General features: G+C 37.9%; 1 pseudogene; it reads left to right on the top strand.

The window, feature by feature from the left end:
- Nucleotides 1–603, top strand: part of LOC103590036 — a 3,002-nt pseudogene extending 2,399 nt beyond the window's left edge.
- The last annotated feature ends 10,046 nt before the right edge of the window (nucleotides 604–10,649 follow it).

Raw genomic sequence — 10,649 nt, 5'->3', positions numbered from 1 at the left:
CCTCCCTCCCTCCCTCCCTCCCTCCCTTCTGTTTTCTTTCACTCCCACTTCTGAGTGAGGACACATGGTATTTCTCTTTCTGTGCCTGGTTTATTTCATTTAACATAATTTTTTCCAAGCTCATCTATGTTACTGCGAATTGCAGAATTTCATTCCTTTTTCTGGCTGAGTAATATTACATTGTGTATATACACCACAGAGAAAGGCAGGTTATAGTTGACCCCCCTCAAGCAGCTAGTACTAGATTCCTCTGTCTTCAGCAGTGGCTACAACTGTAACAACTACAACAGCAATTTCTGGAGGATCTGCCCTTGAATTTTTATGAAATTACCCGTACTTCTATTAGATGAGATACATTACTTAACATAACCCTTTCCTGTTTCCAGTATTGCTACCTCAGATAAGTTAAGAGAATCCTTAATGACTGCTGCAAATTAGCCAACATAGGAAACATTGTTTCAGGTGTTAAATAGACCAGTTTTAGAAGCTGGTGGTCAAGGGGAGGGGGTAGAAGTAGCAGTGGAGGAGCTGCTGAAGCAAAAGTGTACGAACCACATTCAAGCATTGCTTCAGGGAAAAGATGCTGAAAAACTTGTTATATAAGCATATCTCGCTTTTGCAAAGATTGAGAGGAACTCCCCCCCTTCACATTTCGCATAACAGCATTGTGCTGACTGTTCCCTGGACCATGTGGGATGCTTTGGGCTCATCTCCATAACCTGATAAAATGTAATATATTGTTGGAGGTGGGGAGGGATGAATATAGGAAATAGGGAAAGGACAAATACAGTGTATGTCTACTACATTAACACTGCACATCCACACAGTGCATAGAATATTATACAACCAAAAAAATCAGCCTTTGCAGGTCTTTATTTATTCGATAAAATAGTAGGTAACTTTTCCTAAGTGTTTACTCTTCTTTAGTATACCAGGTCCAGAAATTGAGCATCATGCCATGTTTTATATTTCTTTAACTTAAGATTGGTTTTAGAAAGAATCTTTGCTACCTAGAATCTACAGTCTTTATTTCATGGCAACCCTGGATAATGGCTTTGTGAAACCGAAAAATATTTTGGAACACCTATAATCAAAAATGTCAAATTATTGATGATTATTTTGCTACTTCAAACAGGTATGACATTTGTGTAAGAAAGTGCATTTTTTCATGACAAATACTTGGGGAAAGAGAGGAACCTTCTCTTTAAATAAATTTAATTACTAATTAAAAAATGTATTGATCGGGTCGGCCCGGTGGTGCACTGGAGAGTGTGCCGCTTAGGAGCACGGCAGCGCTCCCGCCGAGGGTTCGGATCCCATGTGGAGACCGGTTCCACTCACTGGCTGAGCGAGGTGCGGGCGCGACACTGAGGGTTGCGATCCCGTTGCCGGTCCCTGGTACGGGGCGCGACACCGAGGGTTGTGATCCCGTTACCGGTCAGTAAAAAAGACAAAAAGGAAAAAAAAATGTATTGATCGGGTCGGCCCGGTGGTGCACTGGAGAGTGTGCCGCTTAGGAGCACGGCAGCGGTCCCGCCGAGGGTTCGGATCCCATGTGGAGACCGGTTCCACTCACTGGCTGAGCGAGGTGCGGGCGCGACACTGAGGGTTGCGATCCCGTTGCCGGTCCCTGGTACGGGGCGCGACACCGAGGGTTGTGATCCCGTTACCGGTCAGTAAAAAAGACAAAAAGGAAAAAAAAATGTATTGATCATTAAATGTAAGACCCTTCTTTGATGATTTGAGAAGCTGTACAATTATAGTTCCTCTGCACAAATACAATTGGTTTCCTGTTCTTATTTATTTATTTATTTATTTATTTATTTATTTATTTATTTATTTATTTTGAAGTGGGGGGGGTTGTTTTGGAAAATTATTTGTAGTTGTATAACTACAGTTTACTTAAGTTTCAAAATAATCATTGTGGGTTTAATTTTGACAATGCACACTTTTGGGCAGTGTCCACTTTTGAGGCCAATGAATTGCAATGGTCACTTTCTGTCTATCTTACCCTTTCCTCAGCAGAAATGTGTTTGCCAGCAAGTTGTGCATTCACACTGCTATCTTTCTTTTTTAAACTTGCAAAATGTTGACTGGATTAAAAACTAATAGAAAAGTTTCAAAACCAGGTTTCTGACATATGTAAAGTTTTCTACTTTATTAGATAAGGATGTATGACAAAGTTATTAATATTATAATACTTCTAAAAAGAGGAAGACATCTGTATTCAATATATTTTATTGCATCAAGATGGAAATAGTCTTTTGAAAGGGTTGGGAGATGTGGCTGAAAACGTACTCTAAGAAATATAAACTCAAGATTTTCATGGCATATTAAAAAGAAAACCTTAACAGCAAAATATCATTTAATGTCCTTTTAGTTGTATAAATATGATATACAATTATCTACTTAATATCGTACATTACACAGGCACCTCAAATCTACCATTCCCTGAATAAAATTCTTGTTTTTTTCTCCCAAACCTAATTCTGTCCAAGGCTTTTTCCATTTTAATAAGTGGTAGCACTATTTCATCTTTACTCTTACTGACTTTTTAAAAAAGCACTTTATCAATCCTTTGTCGTATATGTGTAGCAAACAATTCCCTAGGCTTTTGTTACTGTTTCAATTTTATTTATGGTATTTTTGACATGGCAAAGATGTTGGATTTTATGTCATCAAATCTATCAGTACCTTCCTTTATGATTTATGTTATTGGTCTTGTGTTTAGAAAGGTGATCTCTAAGCCAAGAATATATAAATATGTGTCTGCATTATTTTAGAACTTATTTTGAACATCTGTCTGATATTATTCCATAGGTATTTTTTGACTTGGATAGAATTCAAGACTGTTCAAATACAGAGTAATTGTTTCAGAGCAGGGATGTGCTGGTGGTGGTGGTTGTGACAGTATTGGAAGTGGTGGCCTTATGTTTTTGGAGGAGATAATGGTGGTGATGATGTAGTGTTGATGGTGGTGTTTGTGGTAGTGATGGTGGTGGTGGTGGTGGTAGCGGTAAGGACTAATGAGAACATTCTGTAGCCCTGTAGTCTAGCTTGTCAGGGAACACCAGAGAGGTTCCAAAATCTCATGTGGAAGGACAGGCAATAATTCATTCAATTTTTATTGCATGCCTTTAGGCAATATAAGATGGAGGTATATAGATGAATTTTAAATACGATACAATGTTTAAATATGCTACTACAATATTTTGAATTATTGTTATGCTTTGTATTGTGATCTTTCTTTTTGCCCCAACAAATTTGTTTCTGTGGCAAATTTTAAAAGTAACTTCATTAGTTATTGTGGGCACCTTAAAAGATTTAGACCTTTAAAATAAATTTCAGCATTATTAAATTTTAAACCACATTTAAAATATTAACAATACCTTTTTAAAAATCTTAGCATTTGTTTTTAATACTTCATTCGTAAGGGTGCTTAAATTGCTGAAGGTGCTTTTTGGACTTTCCTCTAGTATAATTATGTCAAAAGATGACTTTAGAATTTTCTGCAGTTTTGTTGCCTCTATAAATTGCCTACTTCTGAAGACATCTATAAATTTCTGAGAAAAATAATTTTTTATTTGTTTAAATTTTTTATTATTATTAGCATATTCATTATTACAAATCATTATTTTTTTTTATGTCCCTTACCCGACTTGTCCCTCCCCAAACCCTTTCCCTCCCTCCTCCCCATCTCTAGTAACCTTAGGTTTATTTTGAGAAAAATAATTTTTAATAACACAATTTGATTATTTTTTGTCTGTATTAAAGGCCATTTGAAATAAAATATTTTTAAAAACCCATAAGAAATGGTTATTTTAAACATAGTTTAGGGAATGGAAAAAATATTGATAAAACATCTACTACATGTCAACCTCTATTTCAGGCTTTTAGTTGAGGTCTTTTTTACCTCTCTCAAATGGGCAAACGACCGTCACCAAAGGAACACCATATCCCTTTTTATATTGTGTAGACTCTCCTTTCTCAAGTGTACATTTAAACAACTTTGAGCCCAGGATGAGCTCACGGGACTCACTCTGGTCATGAGTAGGAATAGAGATAATAAGAAAGAAAACCTTTACTACTCCCTAAAGAGGAAAATGTATATAAGAAAGAAATCAAGAAGACAAGAAATAGAATTAAATGCTTGATAATACTAGCTGGTGTCTCATCCAAGTTCAATGGAAATCAAAGCCCATGGTGTCTCTGGCTCTCTAGTTGAGAGTTTCTCAACCTTGGCACTAGCCACATTTTGGCTGGACAGTTCTCTGTTGTGGGGGCTATCTTCCGCATTGTAGAATGCTTAGCAGTATCCTGGCCTCTACACTGTAGATGACAGTAACACCCCATTCTCTAGTCATAAGTATCAAAGATGTCTCTACACAAATGTCTCCCAGGGGGTTAAAATTGTGCCCCCTCCCCCAACCCATGTTGAGAACTCATGCTCTAGGCCAAGATGTAGGTATGTGGGTGGAGCCTTTCTACATAGATCACAGAAATAACCTCTTTGATGCGTAGACTACCAAATCTTTTAGTGCTTCAGAAATTATATTTAGGGGCCGGCCCGGTGGCGCACTGCTACAGTGCACCACTTGGGAAGCGCGGCGGCGCTCCCACTAAGGGTTCGGATCCCACATACAGACCGGCCGCTCACTGGCTGAGTGAGGTGCGGGAGCAACACCGAGGGTTGCAATCCCGTTGCCGGTCCCGGTCCGGTGCGGGCGCGACACTGAGGGTTGCGATCCGTTGCCGGTCACGAAAAAAGACAAAAAGGAAAAAAAAAAAAGGAATTATATTTAGTATCATCAAACATAATGTAATTAAATCTACTGTGTCATGGCTGAATTGTGTCCCCCCCAAATTCATATGTTAAAAGTCCTAACTTCTAGTACCTCAGAATGTGACTGTATCTGCAGATAGAGTCTTTAAAGAGGTAGTTAAGAATAAATGGGGACCCTAATCCAATATTACTGGTGACTTTATAAGTAGAGGAGATATGGGCCGACCCTGTGGCTCACTCGGGAGAGTGCAGCACTTGGGAGCGCAGCAACGCTCCCGCCGCGGGTTCACATCCTATATAGGGATGGCCGGTGCGCTCACTGGCTGAGTGCGGTGCGGGCGACACCAAGCCAAGGGTTGTGATCCCCTTACCGGTCAAAAAAGACAAAATAAATAAATAAGTAGAGGAGATAAGGACACAGACACACCGAGGGAACACCATTTGAGGACAAAGCGAGAAGGTGGACGTCTATGAGCCAAGCCTCTGAAGAAAGTAACCTGCTAACACCTTGATCTTGAAGTTCTAGCTTCCAGAATTTCGAGAGAATGAGTTTTTGTTGTTTAAGACATCCCATCTCTGGTACTTCGTTATGGTGGCCCTAACAAATTAGTACATACTGTAAAAGATAGACAAAAACAAAATCAAAAAACAGTTTGGGTGATTTTATCTGTTGTTTCCTCAGTACTCTCAAAGGCCTCTAGTGGTGTAAGCATCTTTCCCATCAAGTTACTATTCTAGTGTTTGAATATACACATTTTTCTTTCGATGTGGTCCTAAACTTAAGCAAACTGTATTATTTATTTCTTAAGAAAAAAATATGATTGCAGAGTAAGTGCCTGTATTAGACTCTAGAGATGGTATATTATATTCAAATGTTGTTAGAAATACCACAAACTGTATTGTACAAGCAATGTGTGGGATTTTCAAGAACAATGTTAATGATATGCAATTTTTCACATTACAAGTAGACTACAGAACAAAGCCCTCATCTACAATTTGACTGTACCATAATTCCAAAAGAAAAGTCTTAGTCTGATACAGACATAAAAAGAATTCATAGTTATAAAATATGTTAGGATATAAATAATCAAATTAAAAAAGAATAAGCCAATGTTTTCATAAAGTATTGCATGTATCTGGAACTTTAAAAAAATGAGGACTTCTCGAAAATAAATGTAAAGGGAGAAGTTGGTTAATAGACACAAGGAATGATTATGTTTTGTAATGATGAACATGCTAATTTTCCAGATTTGATCATCACACATTGTACACTTCTTGATATTCAACTCTGTACCCCACAAATATGTATAATCAATTATGCTTTAATTAAAAAAAAATATTTTTTTTAAAAATGTAACTTATTGACAATTTATGGGTAAATATATCAGTTAGGCATAGTGTCATTCATCTTCAGTATGATTGCTACATTTCTGTAGAATTTAAGTCAAAATGTACTTAGTGTTACTAATGGTATTAATATACCATTTTGACCACCGTGTCTCCACTTAAGTTGTATCTTCAAAATCAAGTTTCTATAGCATATGAGGAATAATTCTATAACCATCAGAGTATTGCTGCATTGCACAATCCCAGGGTCTCAATTCATTCACACCATACTCTCTGGAGTTCCAATGCCTCTAACAATTAAATCTATTCAATCTGTTGATACTTGTTTTGGCTAACTGGATAAGCACTTTTTAAAAAAAAATAAAATATCATTTCAAAACCATTCTTTGTGTTGGCAGAGGACTGTGGTAGAGGCTTGTAAGTAATAAAATATTTCTCAACATCAGGCAAATACTCTTGACTTTTTAAAAGGATTTTTTCTCTTTAGAAAATATCAACCTTAGTCATCTGAGAGGAAGTAGACATGGTAGTTTATTTGATGTTGAAAATTTAATTTTTTTCTTCTGAAAAATTGCCACTGACTAAAAAGTCTCCATAAAATGGGAGTTGTATTTAAATATTATTAGCTTGTTACTTTTGATTATTCTTGTCATTCATTAAGTACTACAAAGTGGAGTTTACAAGCCCAATTACTTTCTGCCCTCTCCTCTCCACTGCATTGTCCTGTTCCCACACTCTTATTGAAAAAAATTTTTCAAATCAAGTTGGCATATTTGCTTTCACAGAACAGCAGTGACAGAAATGTCTGAGAGAAAATGTGGATGGACATAAGCACAAGCCGTCATATTAGTAATTCTATTCCTTGTAACAAATCTATTTATAATCTCTGTAGACTTCAGTTATTTTTCTAATGACAACAGAAGCTCTCTGAAGCAAGATTTATATGTTTGAAGCAGATTTGTATAGATTGACTCCTATTAGAGTGAATTCTAATACATATTTCAAATATTTTTAAAACACAGTATGTATTTCATGGAATAACTTTTCAAATAAAAAAAAGTTGTCTTAGTCCATTTGAGCTGCTGTAACAAAATACCATAGACTGGGTAATTTATAAACAACAGAAATTTATTGCTCACAGTTCTGGAGGCTGGGAAGTCTGACATCAAGATGCCAGAAGATTTGGTGTCTGGTGAGGGCTTGCTCTATGCTTTATAGATGGTGCCTTTTTGCTGTGTCCTCACATGGCAGAGGAGTGAACAAGCTCCCTCAGGCCTCTTTCTAAGGGCACTAATTCCATTCATGAGGGTGGAGTCTTCATGACTTAATCATTTCTCAAAAGCCTGAACTCTTAATACCATTACATTGGGATTAGGTTCCAATATGAATTTTGGGGAAAAACAAACATTCAGACCATAGCAAAATAAATGAATTTACATCAGAAAAGGAATTCTTATTGTAGGTGAAGGAGAAAGCTGAAAAAGCGATGCATGCTTAGCCAGGGAGGTGGGAGAACAGAAAGCTGTTATCCCAGAAGAGAGAGAAAATGAATATTTCCAGAAGAAAGTCAGCAGCACTGTTGGTTGTGTTGGAGAGTTCAAAAGATTAAAGACTGAAAAATGCACACACACAAAAATTTGTTTATATCTTTGATAAAAGCAGTTTTAGGCAGGTTTGCAGGGGGCATTTGTAACCCAAATGGCAAACGTTTGGAAGTAACAGGATATTAAAAAGTAGAAAAATCTAGTGCAAATAGCCCTTTCAAGAAGTTTGGCAGAGAAGGGAAGAGAGGTGGCAACTGCAGAATGGAGATGGGAGACTGGGAGAGGAATTACAAAATTAATAAAAATAGCAGACATTCAAGAGATTATTTGAATTCAGAAAAAAAAAGAAGTCAGAAGAGAAGGAAAGACTGAAGACTTGAGTGGGAAAAAGGATAAATAATGCCACAGAGAGACCCGTAAGTGGCAGGTGTGGATGGAATCAGATGGGATTCATTTTCAGAGAAAGAGAAACCCTGCTCCATTGTGACACAAGTGAGATTTCTGTGGGACAAAGATAAAATTGGAGTGCATCTCTAGTGTCTGTTAGGACTGCATATTTGTATACATTGTTATTTGCTGTTGCTGAAAGGCCTGATTTCCTTCTTCCATGCATATCCTGATAAATTAAAAATCACTCTAGCATCAGTAACTGAGGTCAACTAAATTCCCAAGGCCTGGGGAGGTCAGGTATGTGGCAGTATTCACATCCCCGTATCCTGAAACATTGCTAAATAGTTTACTTGAAGCATAGAGTCCAAACATGGTGTCAGCTCATAGAGCTACAAATTAACCTAAAGAACGTTGACACAAATGATGTGACCCTTTCTTATGGATTTAGCAATTGTTTAAAGAGCAAGATGCAACCATTAACCAATCACTAACTCATGTCATGCTAGACAACCAATGTAAAGCCTGATTAAGGGGACTGTCCCTTCTCTTCCCCTTTTGCCTTTCCTTTTTATGATTATAAAAATCCTGAAGCTCTGTTTATACCTAGGAGCTCTTCCCAAGATAATATAAAGGTGTTTCTGGGCTGCAGTTACTCAAATTTGGCTCACGTAAACTCTTTGCTGTTCAAGTCACCATTGGTTTCTTTCCAGGTCCACAACCTCTACTCCTAGTCATCCTTCCATACGCAGCTCAAACATCATTTCTGAAAAGGCTTTACTGACATGTGCAATCTGCTTTTGGAGTTTCTCCTCGTTCTCTCAGATGCTCCCTGTGCATTGCTCTATGCATCCTTTGTCCTATAATAGGCATTTAGTTGTCTGTCTCCTCCTCTAGACTGCAAGCACTTTGAAGGTAAGAATGTATCTTATTTGCCTTTGTATCTCAGAGCCTAATCCATATGAGGAACTCCATCTGTATTTACTGAATCAAAAGTCACTTCTGCTTAGTTGAAATGAAATGTCACAGGCATACCTCCTCTGAATGCCTATGAGTGGTGGGGCATGGAAATGGAGGTGATCTTCTCCTCTCTTGCTGTGAATTTCAGATCCTATCTTGACTCAGAATCCCTTCTAATCATCTTCACCCAGCAGCTGTTATTCTTTCTGGGACTGGCTTTCCTCCAGGCTTGATGAACATTGCTTCACCCACTTCTTTCTTCATTCCAGAAAATTACAGATTTTTTATTTAATGTTAGGACTTAATGGAGAGATACAGAAATGTGCAGAATGGAAATCATCTTAAAGTAGGATATTGAAAATCATGATAAAAACCAGTTTACAGGCCGGCCCGGTGGCGCACTGGATAGTGCGCCGCTTGGGAAGCGCGGCGGCGCTCCCGCCTGAGGGTTCGGATCCCACATACAGACCGGTTCCCGCTCACTGGCTGAGCGAGGCGCGGGGGCAACACCGAGGGTTGCGATCCCGTTGCCGGTCCCCGGTCCGGTACGGGGGCAACACTGAGGGTTGCGATCCGTTGCCGGACACGGAAAAAGACAAAAGACAAAAAAAAAATAAAAATAAAAAAACCAGTTTACAGTCTCACTGACAATCAATTTGTGCTACAGGAATACTCTCAGTGGATATCTTTCTCATGAGAACCCTGCCTGCTACCCTTTGCAGAAGTCCTCTCCTAGTCTCTCTTCAAAATTCCTTATCTACTTTTCTTCTCATTTCATGGCATCTGTTCCTCCTTACAAGGACTGTAATAGGCAGAATAATGACCACCTAAAATGTCCGTTTCCTAATTTTCAGAATCTGTGAATATGTTATGTAACATGGCAAAGTTGGATTAAGGTTGTTAAACAGCTGATCTTAAAAAAAGGAGATTCTCCTGGATTATCCTGTTGGATCTTAATGTAATTACAAGGATATTTAAAAGTGAAGAGGAAAACAGCAGTGTCAGTGTCAGCGTGATGCTATATGAGAAAGATTCGGCCAGCCATGGCTGGCTTTGAAAATGGAAGGGGACACAAGCTAAGAAATGCTGGTGGCCTCTGGAAGCTAGAAAAGGCAAAGAAATGCATTCTCCAGAGCCTCCAGGAAGCAACTCAGCTTTCTTTTCTTTCTGTTTTTTTTTCCTTAATGAACCATCTATTTATTGAAAAGTAGTATTTTTTTCTCCACTGTATAGCTACTTTTTAAATTATTTTCAGTTTTATTTATGTCTGTTTTTAGTGGGTACAATGTATTGTTTCAATATGTGCATGTACTGCACAATGATTCACTTAAGATAGAGAGCATAATTTTGTACATGTTAGTGATTTTAGTCCACAGAGACCCATGTCAGACTCCTAACTTACAAACTGTAAGATAATAAATCTGTATTGCTTTAAGCCAGTAAGCATGTAATAATTTGTTATAGCAGCAAAAAGAATACTAATACAAGGATTAAGACAACAAACCCAAACTTATTTTATCATGTGAAATATCTTAATTCTGTCGACTCAAAATCTGCTTCAGCCTAAGCTCTGGGACCTTCCTTTTCCAAATTAAAAAGAACATCAACAACATTTCCATCAAAAAAAG

Source organism: Galeopterus variegatus, unplaced genomic scaffold (assembly GCF_000696425.1).
Source record: "Galeopterus variegatus unplaced genomic scaffold, G_variegatus-3.0.2 Scaffold758, whole genome shotgun sequence".
Classification (NCBI taxonomy): Eukaryota; Metazoa; Chordata; class Mammalia; order Dermoptera; family Cynocephalidae; genus Galeopterus; species Galeopterus variegatus.
This window is presented reverse-complemented; position numbering and strand designations above follow the sequence as displayed.